Here is a 19,463-nt window from a genome sequence, read left to right as displayed (position 1 = left end):
TGGTTTGGTGGGCTTTCATCATGTTCCTTCACTTGCTGAATATTTATATGGCTTTTCATTTTGTTTAGATTTCTGTGTTTGGGGTGCCCTTTCTGAAGGCTGGAAGGTTGTGCTTCCTCTTAATTATGGAGCCTTCTCCCTGTAGGTGGGGTTGGACTAGTGGCTTGTCAAGGTTTCCTGGTTTGGAGAACTTTTGTCTGTGTTCTGGTCGGTGGTGCTGAATCTCTTGTCCCTTGAGTGCAATGAAGCATCCAGTAGTAAGTTTTTGTGTGTCCATGAATTTGGCATGGACTGGGCAGCCCTTCTTTTAATGTTCAGGGTTGTGCTCCTGTTTTGCTGGAGATTAGTGTGTGGTGTCTTGCACTGGAATTGCTGGCTCTTGCCTGGAACTTGGTTTCAGTGTAGGTATGGAGATTGTTGGGGTGAGCTCTTGTCTATTAATATTCACTAGAGTCAAGAGTTATCTGATGTTCTAAATTTCTGGAGTTAAGACTCCTGCCTCTGCCTTTTGTTCTTTCTCTTACAGTAACCTCAAAATTTCTCCATCCATACATTACAGAAGATAAAATCCCTAGGTTAATGGTGAAACAATTCTCAACACCCAGGACCACCCAGAGAGATTCATAGGGTTTTATAGAGAATAGAAGAGGAAGGAGGGAGATAGTGGTGACAAGGAGGAGAAAATGGGGAGTCATAAGGGGAGAAAGAAACCAAGCCATAATTGAATCCCTAAGTGAAAATGGATAACGAATTAGATCCTTAAAGGTACAAAATTGATAACAAATATTAAAAAGCAAAGATTAAAAACCTATAATAGAGGTTAGACTTTGAAAATACAATATTAAAAATACAAAACAAGATGAATCATATATATATATATATATATATATATATATATATGGATTTTGTTTTTAAAAATGAGTCAATTCAGTTCAGTCACTCGGTCATGTCCAACTCTTTGTGATCCCATGTTCTGAAGCATGCCATGACTCGCTGCCCATCAACAACTCCCAGACTTTACCCAAGTCATGTCCATTGAGTCGGTGATGACATCCAACCATCTCATCCTCTGTCATCCCCTTCTCCTCCTGCCACCAATCCTTCCCAGGATGAGGGTCTTTTCAAATGAGTCAGTTCTTCACATCAGGTGGCCAAACTATTGGAGTTTCAGCTTCAACATCAGTCCTTCCAAAGAATATTCAACTGATTTCCTTTAGGATAGACTGGTTGGATCTCCTTGCAGTCCAAGAGATTCTCAAGAGTCTTCTCCAACACCACAGTTAAAAAGCATCAATTCTTCAGTGCTCAGCTTTCTTTATAGTCCAACTCTCACATACATACTTAACTACAGGAAAAACCACAGCCTTGACGAGAAGGACTTTGTTGGAAAAGTAATTCTTTGCTTTTTAAAATGCTGTCTAGGTTGGTCATAACCTTCCTTCTAAGGAGTAAGCGTCTTTGAATTTCATGGCTGCAATCACCATCTGCAGTGATTTTGGAGCCCAGAAAAACAAAAATCAGCCATTTTTCCCCACTGTTTCCCCATCTATTTGCCATGAAGTGATGGGACCGGAGGCCATGATCTTAGTTTTCTGAATGTTCAGTTTTAAGCCAACTTTTTCACTCTCCTCTTTCACTTTCATTAAGAGATCCTTCAGTTCTTTTTCCCTTTCTGCCATAAGGGTAGTGTCATCTGCATAGCTGCATCTCCTGGCAATCTGGAATCCACCTTGTGCTTCATCTAGCCCAGGGTTTCTCATGATGTACACTGCATATAAGTTAAATAAGCAGGGTGACTATGTACAGCCTTGACATACTCCTTTTTGTATTGGAATCAGTCTGTTGTTCCATGTCCAGTTCTAACTTGTGCCTCCTGACCAGCATACGGATTTCTCAAGAAGCAGGTCAGGTAGTCTGGAATTCCCATCTCTTTAAGAATTTTGCACAGCTTGTTGTGATCCACACAATCAAAGGCTTAGGCATAGTCAATAAAGCAGAAATAGATGTTTTTCTGAAACTCTCTTGCTTTTTCAATGATCCAGCAGATGTTGGCAATTTGATCTCTGATTCCTCTGCTTTTCTAAATCCAGCTTGAACATCTGGAAGTTCACAGTTCACGTATTCTTGAAGTCTGGCTTGGAGAATTTTGAGCATTACTTTACTAGCCTGTGAGGTAAGTGTAATTGTGTGGTAGTTTGAGCATTCTTTGGCACCGCGTTTCTTTGGGACTGGATTGAAAACTGGCCTTTCCAGTCCTGTGGCCACTGCTGAGTTTTCCAAATTGGCTGGCATATTGAGTGCAGCACTTTCACAGCATCATCTTTCAGGATTTGAAATAGCTCAACTGGAATTCCATCACCTCCACTAGCTTTGTTCATACTGATGCTTCCTAAGGCCCACTTGACTTCACATTCCAGGATGTCTGGCTCTAGGTGAGTGATCACACCATCGTGATTATCTGGGTCATGAAGATCTTTCTAGTACTGTTCTTCTGTATATTCTTGGCACCTCTTCTCAATATCTTCTGCTTCTGTTAGGTCCATACGATTTCTGTCCTTTATTAAGCCCATATTTGCATGAAATGTTCCCTTGGTATCTCTAATTTTCTTGAAGAGATCTCTAGTCTTTCCCATTCTATTGCTTTCTTCTAGTTTTTTGCACTGATCGCTGAGGAAGACATTCTTATCTCCTTGTTATTCTTTGGAACTCTGCATTCAAATGAGTATATCTTTCCTTTTCTCCTTTGCTTTTCACTTCTCTTCTTTTCACAGGTATGGGTAAGACCTCCTCAGACAGCCATTTGGCTCTTTTGCATTACTTTTTCTTGAGGATGGTCTTGATCCCTGCCTCCTGTACAATGTCATGAATCTTCATCCATAGTTCATCAGGCACTGTATCAGATCTAGGCCCTTAAATGTATTTCTCACTTCCACTGTATAATTGTTAGGGATTTGATTTAGGTCATACCTGAATGGTCCAGTGGTTTTCCCTTCTTTCTTCAATTTAAGTCTGAATTTGGCAATAAGGAGTTCATGATCTGAGCCACAGTCAGCTCCCAGTGTTGTTTTTGCTGACTGTATAGAGCTTCTCCATCGTTGACTGCAAAGAATATAATCAATCTGATTTCAGTGCTGGCCGTCTGGTGATGTCCCTGTGTAGTCTTCTCCTGTGTTGTTGGCAGAGGTTGTTTGCTATGTCCAGCGCATTCTTTTGGTAAAACTCTATTAACCTTTGGCCCTATTTCATTCTGTACTCCAAGGCCAAATTTTCCTGTTACTCCAGGTGTTTCTTGACATCCTACTTTTGTATTCCAGTCCCCTATAATGAAAACGACATCTTTTTGGGGTGTTAGTAGTAAAAGTAATAGTAGGCTATAAAAATGAAAGTTAAAAATTAAACTTTATTTTAACTGTTTTAATTAAGAAGTGATAATAGTAAAATTATATTCGGGAATTTCACTAGAGCTGTTGTGGGTAGTGTGGATCAGTTCATCTGTTCAGTGTCAGATAGGTCCTTGTTACAGCTTGTACTTGTTCTCAAGGTCTATACTTCAGTTCAGTTCAGTCGCTGAGTCATGTCCAACTCTTTGCGACCCCATAAATCGCAGCACGCCAGGCCTCCCTGTCCATCACCAACTCCCGGAGTTCACTCAGACTCACGTCCATCGAATCAGTGATGCCATCCAGCCATCTCATCCTCTGTCGTCCGCTTCTGCTACTGATAATGAGTAATGTTGAGCATCTCTTCATGTGTTTGTTAGCCATCTGTATGTCTTCTTTGGAGAAATGTCTGTTTAGTTCTTTGGCCCATTTTTTGATTGGGTCATTTATTTTTCTGGAGTTGAGCTGTAGGAGTTGCTTGTATATTTTTGAGATTAGTTGTTTGTCAGTTGCTTCATTTTCTATTATGAAATATACACTTCTTCTGGATATAGGTTTGCCATCCCTTCATGCAATGATTCAAATAAAACAACCATCTATGAATTTATAGAATGCCTTATCTGTTGTCATGATACTCTGCATAGCATTGTTTATAATCAAGAAACTCACTTCTAATCAAAAGAAGTGCAGCAAAAGGTCGATGCACGTAGAATTTTCTGGTCATAACATGTTCCCCGCCATTCTGAAGCAGTTGATTGATAGAATGGTAGATAGGCCTTTAGAAGATTCAACTACTTAGTCAATTAGGTAGGCATAGATTGCAGGGCTCTAGTAAGGTTCTCCAGGCAGTTGTACATGTTCTAAATCAGTTTACAACATATGGTGCTGTTTCTCTTATATCCAGGACCACAGGTCTAGGAATCTGACATGGAAATGATAGTAGCACAATATTTGCTTCCTGTCCCTCAAATTTGTGCTCTGCTGCCTAGAGATCGTAGCTTCAGAAGATGGAATCCTTCCATCAGGAGACAAAAAAGTGATTCATTTGAATGGAAGTTGGATGGAAGTGATTCATTTGAATGGGAGCCCACCTAGCTACAGTGGGCTCCTCATACTTCTGAATTAATAAGCAGGAAGGGGATTTGTGTACCGGCTAGAGTGATTTATTCTGATTACTGCCAGAGAAAGCCCTAAACTAAACAATAGGTTAGTAAAAACAGACTTACTTGAACTATAGGATAAGAGAGTTCTCAGTATTGAACCAAGTTAAATTCTGAGGATATAATTGTGCAAGTAGGAATTCATAGAAAAGAAGCCAAAGGGAGTAGCAGAAGAAAAATTACTAGGAAAAATCATGGGATGTAAGAGTATTTTGGTTAGTTTAATTCTTGATCAAGTCCTGTTAGGTTTCCCAGACATCACCTGGTGGATCGTGATTAGATACAGAAAGTAATCATACATGGAGGATTAGATCAGATGAGATCAGATCAGTCGTTCAGTCGTGTCCGACTCTTTGTGATCCCATGAATTGCAGCATGCCAAGCCTCCCTGTCCATCACCAACTCCCGGAGTTCACCCAGACTCATGTCCATCGAGTCAGTGATGCTATCCAGCCATCTCATCCTCTGTCGTCCCCTTCTCCTCCTGCCCCCAATCCCTCCCCCAGCATCAGATTCTTTTCCAATGAGTCAACTCTTTGCATGAGGTGGGCAAAGTACTGGAGTTTCAGCTTTAGCATCATTCCTTCCAAAGAAATCCCAGGGCTGATCTCCTTCAGAATGGACTGGTTGGATGTCCTTCCAGTCCAAGGGACTCTCAAGAGTCTTCTCCAACACCACAGTTCAAAAGCATCAATTCTTCGATGCTCATCAGCCTTCTTCACAGTCCAGCTCCCACATCCATACATGACCACAGGAAAAACCATAGCCTTGACTAGAGGGACTTATGTTGGCAAAGTAATGTCTCTGCTTTTCAATATGCTATCTAGGTTGGTCATAACTTTCCTTCCAAGGAGTAAGCGTCTTTTAATTTCATGGCTGCAGTCACCATCTGCAGTGATTTGGGAGCCCCCCAAAATAAAGTCTGACACTGTTTCCACTGTTTTCCCATCTATTTCCCATGAAGTGATGGGACCGGATGCCATGATCTTCATTTTCTGAATATTGAGCTTTAAGCCAACTTTTTCACTCTCCACTTTCACTTTCATCAAGAGGCTTTTGAGTTCCTCTTCACTTTCTGCCATAAGAGTGGTGTCATCTGCATATCTGAGGTTATTGATATATCTCCTGGCAATCTTGATTCCAGCTTGGAGGATTAGAGACCCTTGCTAAGTTGACTTAGCAGAGTTCTAGCTAAGGATGTTACAAGAGAGTGCACAGATAGTCCTTGAACAATTTTCAGGAGGATGCTTCATATTTTATGTTCATAATCTGTGGCTCAGATGGTAAAGTGTCTGCTTGCAGTGCAGGAGACCTGGGTTCGATCCCTGGGTTGGGAAAATCCCCTGGAGAATGAAATGGCAACCCACTCCAGTACTCTTGCCTGGGAAATTCCATGGACTGAGGAGCCTGGTAGGCTACAGTCCATAGGGTTGCAAAGAGTCGGACACGACTGAGCAACTTTACTTTTTATCAGAGGGATATTAGAAAACTACTACATGACAGAAGAAAAATATGTTTGGAATGCAGAATATACATTTACTATATCATTCCCTGTGATTAAGGTCAATGTAAGCTATAACTCTATCCAAGCAGAACTAGTAATGAACCACAGTATTCAGAAATCAAACTTTGTATCACACTACAAGGTAAATAACTATGACTGAGATGCTTTCTAAGGTAAAGGGAACATAGAATCTGTAGTAGAAGATTGTTATATGTGACAGTGACCTGAAAGGTTACTAGTTTTAACTGGGGGCTAGAACAAGAGAAAACTCTGCAGGAGGCCCAGCGTGGGATGCAAGCTATTCTGTCATGCTGGCCATTTATTTCAGCAGGCCCAATGGTTCTAGGACTTCCCTGGTGGCTCAGATGGTAAGGCGTCTGCCTACAATGTGGGAGACCTGGGTTCAATCCCTGGGTCAGGAAGATCCCCTGGAGAAGGAAATGTCAACCCACTCCAGTATTCTTGCCTGGAAAATCCCATGGATGGAGGAGCCTGGTAGTCTACAGTCCATGGGGTCACAAAGAGTCGGACACAACTGAGCCACTTCACAATGGTTCTAGAAGTTTCATTGACATTTTATTTTTTAGAGCTTTTTTTACTCCACATATGTTTTAGGTTTTGGACAAGACACTGATCTCATCTACAAATATTTACTGTAATTAAGATAAATAACTTTTTCTTTCTTTCTTTATATTCTTTTCCATTATGGTTTATTGTTGCTGTTGTTCAGTCACCAGGTCATGTCCAGCTCTTTGTGACCCCATGAAGTACAGCACACCAGGCTTCCCTGTCCTTCACTATCTCTCTGAGTTTGCTCAAACTCATGTCCATTGAGTTGGTGAAATGCCAACCAATTATGCTATCTTCTGTCATCCCTTTCTCCTCTTGCCATCAATCTTTCCCAGCATCCGGGTCTTTTCCAATGAGTTGGCTCTTTGAATCAGGTGACCAAATTATTGAAGCTTCAACTTCAGCATTAGTTCTTCCAACGAATATCCAGGGTTGATTTCCCTTAGGATTGACTGGTCTTAACTCCTTTATGTCCAAGGGACCCTCAAGAGTCTTCTCCAATACCACAATTCAAAAGCATCAGTTCTTTGGTGCTCAGCCTTCTTTATGGTCTAACTTTCACATTTGTACATGACTACTGGAAAAATCATAGCTTTGACTGGTTCCAAATAGGAAAAGGAGTACTTCAAGGCTGTATATTGTCACCCTGTTTATTTAACTTATATGCAGAGTACATCATGAGAAACGCTGGGCTGGAAGAAGCACAAGCTGGAATCAAGACTGCCAGGAGATATATCAATAACCTCAGATATGTAGATGACACCACTCTTATGGCAGAAAGTGAAGAGGAACTCAAAAGCCTCTTGATGAAAGTGAAAATGGAGAATTAAAAAGTTGGCTTAAAGCTCAACATTCAGAAAATGAAGATCATGGCATCCGGTCCATCACTTCATGGGAAATAGATGGGAAAACAGTGGAAACAGTGTCAGACTTTATTTTGGGGGGCTCCCAAATCACTGCAGATGGTGACTGCAGCCATGAAATTAAAAGACGCTTACTCCTTGGAAGGAAAGTTATGACCAACCTAGATAGCATATTGAAAAGCAGTGACATTACTTTGCCAACAAAAGTCCGTCTAGTCAAGGCTATGGTTTTTCCTGTGGTCATGTATGGATGTGAGATTTGGACTGTGATATATATATATATATATATATATATATATATATATATATATATATATATATATATGGAATTTAGAAAGATGCTAACAATAACCCTGTGTATGAGACAGCAAAAGAGACACTGATGTATGGAACAGTCTTATGGACTCTGTGGGAGAGGGAGAGGGTGGGAAGATTTGGGAGAATGGCATTGAAACATGTAAAATATCATGTATGAAATGAGATGCCAGTCCAGGTTCAATGCACAGTACTGGATGCTTAGGGCTAGTGCACTGGGACGACCCAGAGGGATGGTATGGGGAGGGAGGAGGGAGGAGGGTTCAGGATGGGGAGCACATGTATACCTGTGATGGATTCATTTTGATATTTGGCAAAACTAATACAATTATGTAAAGTTTAAAAATAAAATAAAATTAAAAAAAGAAAGAAAGAAAGAAAGCTGAGCGCCGAAGAATTGATGCTTTTGAACTGTGGTGTTGGAGAAGACTCTTGAGAGTCCCTTGGACTGCAAGGAGATCCAACCAGTCCATTCTGAAGATCAGCCCTGGGATTTCTTTGGAAGGAATGATGCTAAAGCTGAAACTCCAGTACTTTGGCCACCTCATGCGAAGAGTTGACTCTTTGGAAAAGACTCTGATGCTGGGAGGGATTGGGGGCAGGAGGAGAAGGGGACGACAGAGGATGAGATGGCTGGATGGCATCACTGACTCGATGGACGTGAGTCTGAGTGAACTCCTGGAGATGGTGAAGGACAGGGAGGCCTGATGTGCTGCGATTCATGGGGTCGCAAAGAGTCAGACACGACTGAGCGATTGAACTGCACTGAACTGGAAAAATCATAGCTTTGACTATATGGACTTTTGTTAGTAAAGTGATGTTTATGCATTTTAATGTTCTGCCTAGGTTAATTATAAGGCATTTATATATAATTCCTTATGTTACACAATATCCTTGTTTATCCATTCTATTTAAAAATGTTTGCGTCTGCTAATCTCCAAGAGCTAATCCATTCGTACACCACCCTGTTTTCCCCATGGCAACCACATTTCTCTTATTTATACCATTAAGTTCATTTCTGTTTCAAAAATAAGGATATTTGTGTCATATTTTAGATTCCACATATAAGTGACTTCATATGGTATTTGTCTTTTCCTTTGTGACTTACTTCACTTAACATCACAATCTCTAGGTTACTGCAAATGGCATTATTTAATTCTTTTTTATGGCTGAGTAGTATTTCATCATGTGTTTGTATATATTTATATGTCACATTTTATTTAATCCATTCATTTTTTGATGGACATTTACGTTGCTTCCATGTCTTGGCTATTCTAATAATCCTGCTATGAACATAGGTGTGCATACATCTTTTGAATTATAGTTTTGTCCATATATATGCCCAGAATTGGGATTGCTAGATCATATGGCAGCTCTATTTTCAGTTTTTAAAGGAATCTCCATACTGTTCTTCCATAGTGGCTACACCAGTTACACAATTACAATTCCCAACAACTCTGTAGGAGGGTTCTCTTTTTTCCAACTCTCTCCAGCATTTATTGTTTATAGATTTTTAATGATGGCCATTCTGACTGGCATGTAGTGATACATCATTTTAATTTTGATTTTCATTTCTCTAATAATTAGACATGTTGAACAGAGAGAAAGAATTTCACTGTTACTGGGCCTACCAGGAATTGAATGCTTGACAGTGAGCAATCAAATTACCATGCAACTGGAGTTCCCCATCATGAACTGTTATCTGAGTGACCAAGTCATTAAGTTGGGAGCACACTAAAATCATACATCATGTAAAAAATGTGGTACACATGATCAGGTCAGGGTATGTATTGAGAACATGAGTAATTCCATGAAATGGACTAAGTGTTTAAAGTTTTTCATCTGGCTACACATCATTTTATCTCTCCCAATTTATACCTGTCTCATAATGGAGGGTAACTCTGATCAGTTGACAGAGAGTGAAAAGACATGCATCAGGTCTACAGATAGTCCTTTACCACATGTAAACAGCACTCAAAAGCGGAGAGCTGTAGCACCTAGGCCCATTTCTGGGACATCATGAAGAACATCAGTAAAAGGAAGTCTTCCTGTGGGAGAAATATAGGCAGGACTCCAGATCATTCTTTTTTCTTGGATATAGAAATGCCCATACATTCAATTATATATGGATTCATGGGCTATGGCCAACAGTACGTCTTGATAGGATCTTGAAAGAACCATGGTTGTAAAATTGGTGACAATAAAATTAGGGGAAGAGGCTTGTGGATAGATTACTCTTAGTTGACACAAATAATCTAAAGATATTTGTGTCCATGTGGATGGTCACTAAAGCGTGACCTCTGGGGGAAAAAAAAAAGAGTGACCTCTGGAGAGAAGGATTTCAATAATCAATTGGAAAATGGTGAAATTGAGCAGGGCACTGTGGGGCCTTGCTGGGGGTAGAACTCCTGTGTCTCCTGTCTCTTGTTTCTAGAAATGCTTTAACCTCCCAGGCCTTCCCTGAGTTCCAAAGAGCAAATTTAATCAGAGGGTGAGATAATGGAGAAAGAAATGAAAATAGTCAAGCAAGGCAAAATAATAATACTTTAGCCATAAAACAAAACCAAAGATCTTTAGTTCCTCCTCAAGGATTATAGATAATGTTCTGAGCCATATTCTTGAGTTGTTTTACATATAGTAAAACCTTCACCACATGGATGAAGTTAACTGCATGCTGACCACAAGCAGGTAGACTCCAAATTGTTTGGAATCAGAAGGCTGATGATGCTGACTCTTGAAATATCACCCAGTTACCTCACCACCAACCAATCAGAAGAATGTTCATGAGCTGATCACAAATTCTGCAGTCTTCTCCTTCATTTTAATTTTTTAACAATTCCCTGAAAGCCATGGGGAAGTTCAGGTGTTTTGAGCATGAGCTGACCATTTTCCTTTCTCAGCCTCATATTGGGTACCTTGCAATACATTCTGTACTTTTTGTTTACTATAATCCAATGTCAGTAGATTGTGTGTGTGTGTGTGTGTGTGTGTGTGTGTGTGTGTGTGTGTGTGTGTGTTGGCACATGAATGAATGCCCCAAGTTCAATTCTGTAACAATAGTGACAAACATTGTTCCTCACTTTGTTACCCCTCAGAAGAAATTGTGTGTGCATGCTCTTTGTGACCAACTCTTTGTGACCCCATGGACTGTAGCCTGCCAGGTTCCTATGTCCATGGGGATTCTCCAGGCAAGAGTACCGGAGTGGGTTGCCATTTCCTCTTCTAGGGGGTCTTCCCAGCCCAGGGATTGAACCCATGTCTCCTGAGGTTCTTGCATTGGCAGACAGACACTTTAATCCCTAAGCCACATGGGAAGTAAGAAGAAGGGTAACAACTATTTAAGAACAAGATATCACTGGGAGAATTTAATATAGTGATAAATCTGAGGCACTCTTTTGCTCCACAGAAACAAAGACAGACTCTACATATGTCTTGGTCTACACAATGACCATTCTACCCTTACCCTATCCCAGCACAGCACACGAAGAGGTTTCTACTGAACCTCCAGTTTCTCTGTTAAGAAAAGAGAACCCCAAGGCACAGTCAAACGTCCCCAGCATTGTGGGTCACCTTATGGGATCTTTTACTCTGATCTTGCAACATAGGGATTGCAGGGGGATCCATGGGGCTCAACTATTGGAAATCTGGCTGTGATGGAGAAGAGGGTAAGGGATTGAAACAGCCAGCACACAGTTGTTGTCAGACTGAGTTCACACTTTCCATGTCCAAGTAGTAATCCCAATCCGTGGCTTTGCTCATCTGCAGAAGCAAATCAGGGGAATACTCTGACCAGGAAACTTAGCAGGGTGCAGATCTGCCTGATTCAGATCAAACGATAAGTTTTACCAGACCTAGAGCTTCACTTGTACATGTTCAGGAAAGGAGCTAAATCACAGCCCAACTGCTGTTCAAGATTATTTTCTAGCCTCATCTAACAAGAAGGGCTAGTGACAACTCCTGGTAGAAATATGGCTCCATGGTGGTCAGGTCAAGAGGTGAGTAGGCAGGATTTACTGTCCCCAGAGCAAAGCCAGTAATGAGTATGAAGCTTGAAATAGGTAGGGAGATGAGTTCATAGCCAAGGCTAAGGGGAACTGCCAGTTTCTCCTAACTAGGTAGCCTAAATGGGAAAATGAGAGTAGCATAAGGCAGCCTCTCCTCCTTCTGCCCAGGCAAGGAAGCTGTGACATAGCCTGTGGAGAGTGTCTTTTTCCCCCATATGACCAACAGGGCTGGTAACAAGCCTTGAAAGCTGTGCAACCATGTGGCAGTCAAGCAAAGAGGAGAGCAGGTGGGGCCTATAGTTTACAGAGAAAAACCACTGTTACGTTTGATCAGGAAACTTGGGGAGAAAGATTGCTTTAGTTAAGATAAAATAGAACCTGGATTTGGAGCTGCTTCTCCCCCTGGTCAGGCAGTCACTCTAATCCATAGCCCCACTCATTTTAGAATACAGCCTTCAGCCTCTCTGATGAGAGAATTTAAACAGAGAACAAGGGAAGCTACCTACAATATTCAACATCCTTCCACATGGTGCTCTTTGAACAGAGCATACCCTATGGACTTCCCCACTCTGCAGAGTAAAACCATCAGCCTCACCTGACCAAGACATTCAGTGCACACTCTGATCTGATTTGAGTCCCCAAATAATGATCTGTATGGGGCCTGGGTTTTGTGTTGCTGTCCTGCCAGAGCAGGGAAGCTAATTTGTAATTTGTTTGACTACTGAATATAGTATCAAGTCCCGGCCAGTAAGCCTTACCAAAGAATCCAGCACATGAAGATCTATTCTACGGCCTTATTTGGGTACAGAACCAAGCTGGCCAGTCATATCCACTGTTCTCATTCAGTGACACATCCCCATCCCCATCCTCAGAGCTTTGCTTCATCCCCAAATATGCCATAATTGCAAGACCCACCTGCCCATGACATTACCAACAGACACATATAGAAACCGAGACTGAGATGACTGGTGAAGCAATGCCTCTGTCAAAGCAAATCTGTAAGACCTGGAAGAGGACCCTGATTACTCAAATGCACAGATACAATGTAAGAAATCAAGAATCATGAAGAATCAGATAAATATGACATATCAAGGGAAACTAGTAAAGCTCTAATAACTGAACATAAAGAAATGGAAAACATTAACTGTTAGACAAATAATTCAGAATAACCTTCTTAAGGGAGCTTAGTGAACTATAAGAAAACACAGAAAACTAAATGAAATTAGGAAAAGAAATAATGAACAAAATGAGAAGTCCAACAAAGAAACAGCAACCCTCAAAAGAAAACAATACAAATCCTAGAATTAAAAATATAATAACTGAAGAATTCAATCAGTTCAGTTCAGTCACTCAGTCATGTCCGACTCTTTGCGACCCCATGAATCGCAGCACGCCAGGCCTCCCTGTCCATCACCAACTCCGGGAGTTCACTCAGACTCACGTCCATCGATTTAGTGATGCCATCAAGCCATCTCATCCTCTGTCGTCCCCTGCTCCTCCTGCGCCCAATCTCTTCCAGCATCAGAGTATTTCCAATGAGTCAACTCTTCGCATGAAGTGGCCAAAGGACTGGAGTTTCAGCTTTAGCATCATTCTTTCCAAAGAAATCCCAGGGCTGATCTCCTTCAGAATGGACTGGTTGGATCTCCTTCCAGTCCAAGGGACTCTCAAGAGTCTTCTCCAACACCACACTTCAAAAGCATCAATTCTTCAGTACTCAGCCTTCTTCACAGTCCAACTCTCACATCCATACATGACAGCAGGAAAAACCATAGCCTTGACTAGACGGACCTTTGTTGGCAAAGTAATGTCTCTGCTTTTGAATGTGCTATCTAGATTGGTCATAACTTTCCTTCCAAGGAGTAAACATCTTTTAACTTCATGGCTGCAGTCACCATCTGCAGTGATTTTGGAGCCCCCGAAAATAAAGTCTGACACTGTTTCCACTGTTTCCCCATCTATTTCCCATGAAGTGATGGGACCAGATGCCATGATCTTCATTTTCTGAATGTTGAGCTTTAAGCCAACTTTTTCACTCTCCTCTTTCACCTTCATCAAGAGGCTTTTTAGTTCCTCTTCACTTTCTGCCATAAGGGTCGTGTCATCTGCATATCTGACGTTATTGATATTTATCCCAGCAATCTTGATTCCAGCTTGTGCTTCTTTCAGCCCAGGGTTTCTCATGATGTACTCTGCATATAAGTTAAATAAGCAGGGTGACAATATACAGCCTTGATGTACTCCTTTTCCTATTTGGAACCAGTCTGTTGTTCCATGTTAGTTCTAACTGAAAGAATTCAATAAAGAGTTTCAAAAGCAGACTCATGAGAAAAATCAGCAACCTGGAGGGTAGGACACTGGAAATTATCCAGTCAGAAAAGCAAAAACAAAAAAGAATAAAAATGAAAGACAAAGGCCTACAGAAATTATGGATCATGATGACAAGAAATGGTATTTGCATTTTGGGAATTATAGAAAGAGAAGAGAAAGGGACAGAAAAAGTATATTTAATGCAGTAGTGGCTGAAATTTCCCCCAAACTGGAGAGATAAATGAATATCCAGACTCATGAGGTTCACATGATCTCAAACAGGGCTACCCTGAGACACATTATAATTAAACTATCAAATGTAAAGGACAAAAAAAAAAAAAAATAGCAACAAGAGAAAAGGGAGAAGCCCCTTCCCTTACTGGAAGGGAGGTTAGTTGGGGCAGAAGGAGAGCTTTGGGGGCCTAGAGAACATAGCAACCAGTCTTGTGCAGGCAGGCAGGACAGAGTAAGAACTACACAAATGGCCCATGCCACAGACCTGCTGGTCCCAGCTTGAGACAGGGGTCCACCCGTACACATGGGGGCTGGGGGCTGGAATGTGGATACTGGAGAGCAAGACCATGAAGGGCACTGCAGTTGGCTGTGAGGAGACAGCCTGAGGGGATGGGAGTAAGGAGTTCTACAATCAGGAATACTCAGAGAGGAAGCTCAGACCGTCATAAAAGCCAAATGCCATTGTTGGGTGACACACAAAGGGCAGGGCTGCCATTGGGACTTCTCCACATGGACCAGCCTCTGCCACCACAGGCACATGGAGGGCTCCAACTGGACTCAGCTTGCACACCCTCACCGTCATCACCACTGTCCAGCCCCCACACCACCTGAGCACTTGGCCTTATCACTGCTTCTCCCCTTTCTTGCCTAACAGGCTTGTGTGTTCCAGGAACGTCTGGAACAGACTCTGGTGGGAGGACCACACAGAGAAGTGGGGCTGAAAACACAGTTGAGTCCCCAAGGCCATGTGACTAAGGAAAAAGTGCTAAAATACCTCCTCATAGCTGCACAAACTTCAGAGATAGCCCTCTGGTGATGGCTTCCTTAATTCAGTGTCTTCTAAACATCCAAAAGAATAACAAGTGCTCCTAGAGCTGGGACAACTCTGGGTTTAGCAGCAATGAGCTTTGTGGTGGGGCCTGGGCCAGAGAAAGAGCTGCCTCCATAGTTCTATAGCATATCCAGGTGTACAACTATTGCAGTACTGGAACATAGCCTCAGTGGGTCTGTGCTGGTGGCCTGATGCCAGAAAGTCATGGGGTAAACTGCCCACATACACACAGTTAAGGTGGAGCCAAGACAGAAGTGCCAACAGCCATATACTTTGTGAGGATGCAGAACTGGCAAAAAGGGACATAACAGAGCACATTCACAGATGAATAGCCCCTGAGGAGATATACTTTGTGGCTTCTCTCCCAGTAGGAGTGCTTTAATACTGCCTTCCTTGCACTGCAGATCAGAAACAGAGCTAAGAAACAGAACTGGGGATTTCTACTCCATCACTGAGGGAGCTGATTCTACCCTTGACAAGGCAGTGACAACCACAGAGAAAAATGGAGGCTCCACTCAAAATCCTAGGAATGCTCTGCTCACCACACCAGTCAAACCTCCTAATGAGGCAATAACACCACAAACCTCCGGACCAAATTTACCAAGCAGTGAGCAGAAACCAAAACCAAGAGGATCTACAATCCTGCAGTCAGCAGATAGGAGACCACAGAAAGTAAGACAAAATGAGATGACAGATGAAGGAGCAAGATAAAAACCTACAAGTGCAACTAAATGAAGAGAAGATAGACAGTCTACCTGAAAAGGAATTCAAAGTAGTAATAGTAAAGATGAACCAAGATCTGAGAAAAAGAACAGAGGCACAAATAGAGAAGATGCAAGAAATGCATAACAAAGAATTAGATGAACTTAGGAAAAAACTGTGATGAACACTACAATAACTGAAATGTAAAATACACTAGAAGGGATCAATAGCAGAATAACTCAGGCAGAAAAACTGATAAATGACCTGGAGGACAGGATGGTGGTGACTGCTGCTGTGCAAATGAATGAAGAAAAAAAAAAAAAATGAAAAGAAATGAGGACAATTTAAGAGACCACTGGGACAGCATTAAAATCATCAACATTCAAGTTATAGGGGTCCCAGAAGGAGAAAAATAGAGAAAGGGCCTCAGAAAACATTTGAAGAGATTATAGTTGATAACTTCCATAACATGGGAAAGGAAATAGTCACCCAAGTCCAGGAAGCCCAAGAGTCTATTCCAGGATAAACCCAAGGAGGAACATGTCAGTGCATGTATTAATCAAACTAACAAAACTTAAACATAAGGGGGGAAAAAAAAAAAAAAACCAACAAGGGAAAAGCAATAAATAACATACAAGTGAGCCCCTGTAAGTTTATCAGCTGATTTTTCAGCAGAATCTCTGCAGGTCAGAAGGGAATGGCATAATATATTTAAAGTGATGAAAGGGGAACATGTAAAAGCAATAATAATCTACCCAGAAAGAGTCTCATTCAGATCTAAAAGAGAAACAAAATCGTACAAAGCAAAAGCTAAAAGAATTCAGCACCACAAAACCAACATTACAACAAATGCTAAAGGAAATGCTCTAGGCAGGGGAAATGAGAAATACAAGCAAACAAACAAGAAACTACAACAGACAGAAACACAAAAAAGAAACAGCTACACAAACATAACACTAATGATGGTCATCAAACCACAAGAGAAGAAAGTAAAAGAGAAATGTAAGAAAAGAGGCCTACAAATTTAAAACCAAACCATCAAGAAAATGGCAGTAGGAAGATACATGTCAATAACTATCTTAAATATAAGTAGATTCAGTGCTCCAAGTAAAAGATATAGGCTGGCTGAATGGATGCAAAAATAAGATTGTATATATGCTCCCCAAAAGAGACCTGCATGATAACTGAAAATGAGGGGATGAAAAATGATATTCCATGCAAATGGAAATCAAAGTAACTCTGGAACAGCAATATTCATATTTGACAGAATAGGCTTTAAAATAAAGACTGTTATAAGAGACAAGGAATGCCATTATATAATGACCAAGGTATCAATCCAAGAAGTTATAACAATTTAAAATATATATAGGAACACCTCAATATATAAAGTAAACACTGCCAGCCATAAAAGGGGAAATCCACCATAGCACAATAATATTGGGGAGTTTGAACACTCACTTACACCAATGAACAGATCATTCAAATATAAAATTAATAAGGAAACACAAACCTTAAATGACATAGTAGACCAGATAGCCTTACTTGATATTTATAGGACATTCCATCTGAAAGCAGAAGAATACATTTTCTTAACTGAACATGGAACATTCTTCAGGACAGATCACACTCTGGGTCACAAACTTAAGAAAACTGGAATCATACTGACCATCTTTTTTGACCACAGTGCTATAAGATTAGAAATCATTTACAAGAGAACAACTGTAAAAAACACAAATATATGGAGGTTAAACAATATGTTATTAAGTAACCAATGGATTATTGCTTATTTCTTCTTACTGAAGAAATAAAAGAAGAAATTTAAAAATACCTTGATTGGAAATGCAAAAAACCTCGAATAGCCAAAGCAATCTTGAGAAAGAAGAATGGAACTGGAGGAATCAACTTGCCTGACCTCAGGCTCTACTACAAAGCCACAGTCATCAAGACAGTATGGTACTGGCACAAAGACAGAAATATAGATCAATGGAACAAAATAGAGAGCCCAGAGATAAATCCACACACCTATGGACACCTTATCTTTGACAAAGGAGGCAAGAATATACAATGGAGAAAAGACAATCTCTTTAACAAGTGGTGCTGGGAAAACTGGTCAACCACTTGTAAAAGAATGAAACTAGAACACTTTCTAACACCATACACAAAAATAAACTCAAAATGGATTAAAGATCTAAACGTAAGACCAGAAACTATAAAACTCTTAGAGGAGAACATAGGCAAAACACTCTCTGACATAAATCACAGCAGGATCCTCTATGACCCACCTCCCAGAATACTGGAAATAAAAGCAAAAATAAACAAATGGGACCTAACTAAAATTAAAAGCTTCTGCATAACAAAGGAAACTATAAGCAAGGTGAAAAGACAGCCTTCAGAATGGGAGAAAATAATAGCAAATGAAGCAACTGACAAACAACTAATCTCAAAAATATACAAGCAACTCCTACAGCTCAGTTCCAGAAAAATAAATGACCCAATTAAAAAATGGGCCAAAGAACTAAATAGACATTTCTCCAAAGAAGACATACAGATGGCTAAAAAACACATGAAAAGATGCTCAACATCACTCATTATCAGAGAAATGCAAATCAAAACCACAATGAGGTACCATTTCATGCCAGTCAGAATGGCTGTGGTCCAAAAGTCTACAGGCAATAAATGCCGGAAAGGCTGTGCAGAAAAGGGAACCCTCTTGCACTGTTGGTGGGAATGCAAACTAGTACAGCCACTATGGAGAACAGTGTGGAGATTCCTTAAAAAACTGGAAATAGAACTGCCTTATGACCCAGCAATCCCACTGCTGGGCATACACACCTAGCAAACCAGAATTGAAAGAGACACGTGTACCCCAATGTTCATCGCAGCACTGTTTATAATAGCCAGGACTTGGGAGCAACCTAGATATCCATCAGAAGATGAATGGATAAGAAAGCCATGGTACATATACACAATGGAGTATTACTCAGCCATTGAAAAGAATACATTTGAATCAGTTCTAATGAGGTGGATGAAACTGGAGCCTATTATGCAGAGTGAATTAAGCCAGAAAGAAAAACACCAATACAGTATAGTAACACATATATATGGAATTTAGAAAGATGGTAATGATAACCCTGTATGCGAGACAGCAAACAAGACACAGATGTATAGAACAATCTTCTGGACTCTGTGAGAGAGGGAGAGGGTGGGATGATTTGGGAGAATGGCATTGAAACATGTATAATATCATGTAAGAAATGAATCGCCAGTCCAGGTTTGATGCAGGGTACAGGATGCTTGGGGCTGGTGCACTGGGATGACACAGAGGGATGGTCTGGGGAGGGAGGTTGGAGGGGAGTTCAGGATGGGGAAAACGTGTACACCTGTGGCGGATTCATGTTGATGTATGGCAAAACCAATACAGTCTTGTAAAGTTAAAATAATAATAATAATAATAAATGATAAATCATTACAAAAAAAAAAAAAAAAAAAACCAAAACCTTGGGACACATTACAAGAAAAATACAATGATCCAAAGCCTATGGGATGCTGCAAAAACAGTCCTAAGAGGGAAGTTTTTAACAGTAAATTC

The sequence above is a fragment of the Bos taurus genome, chromosome 21 (genome assembly GCF_002263795.3).
Source record: "Bos taurus isolate L1 Dominette 01449 registration number 42190680 breed Hereford chromosome 21, ARS-UCD2.0, whole genome shotgun sequence".
Lineage (NCBI taxonomy): Eukaryota > Metazoa > Chordata > Mammalia > Artiodactyla > Bovidae > Bos > Bos taurus.
Note: the sequence above shows the minus strand (reverse complement) of the source record.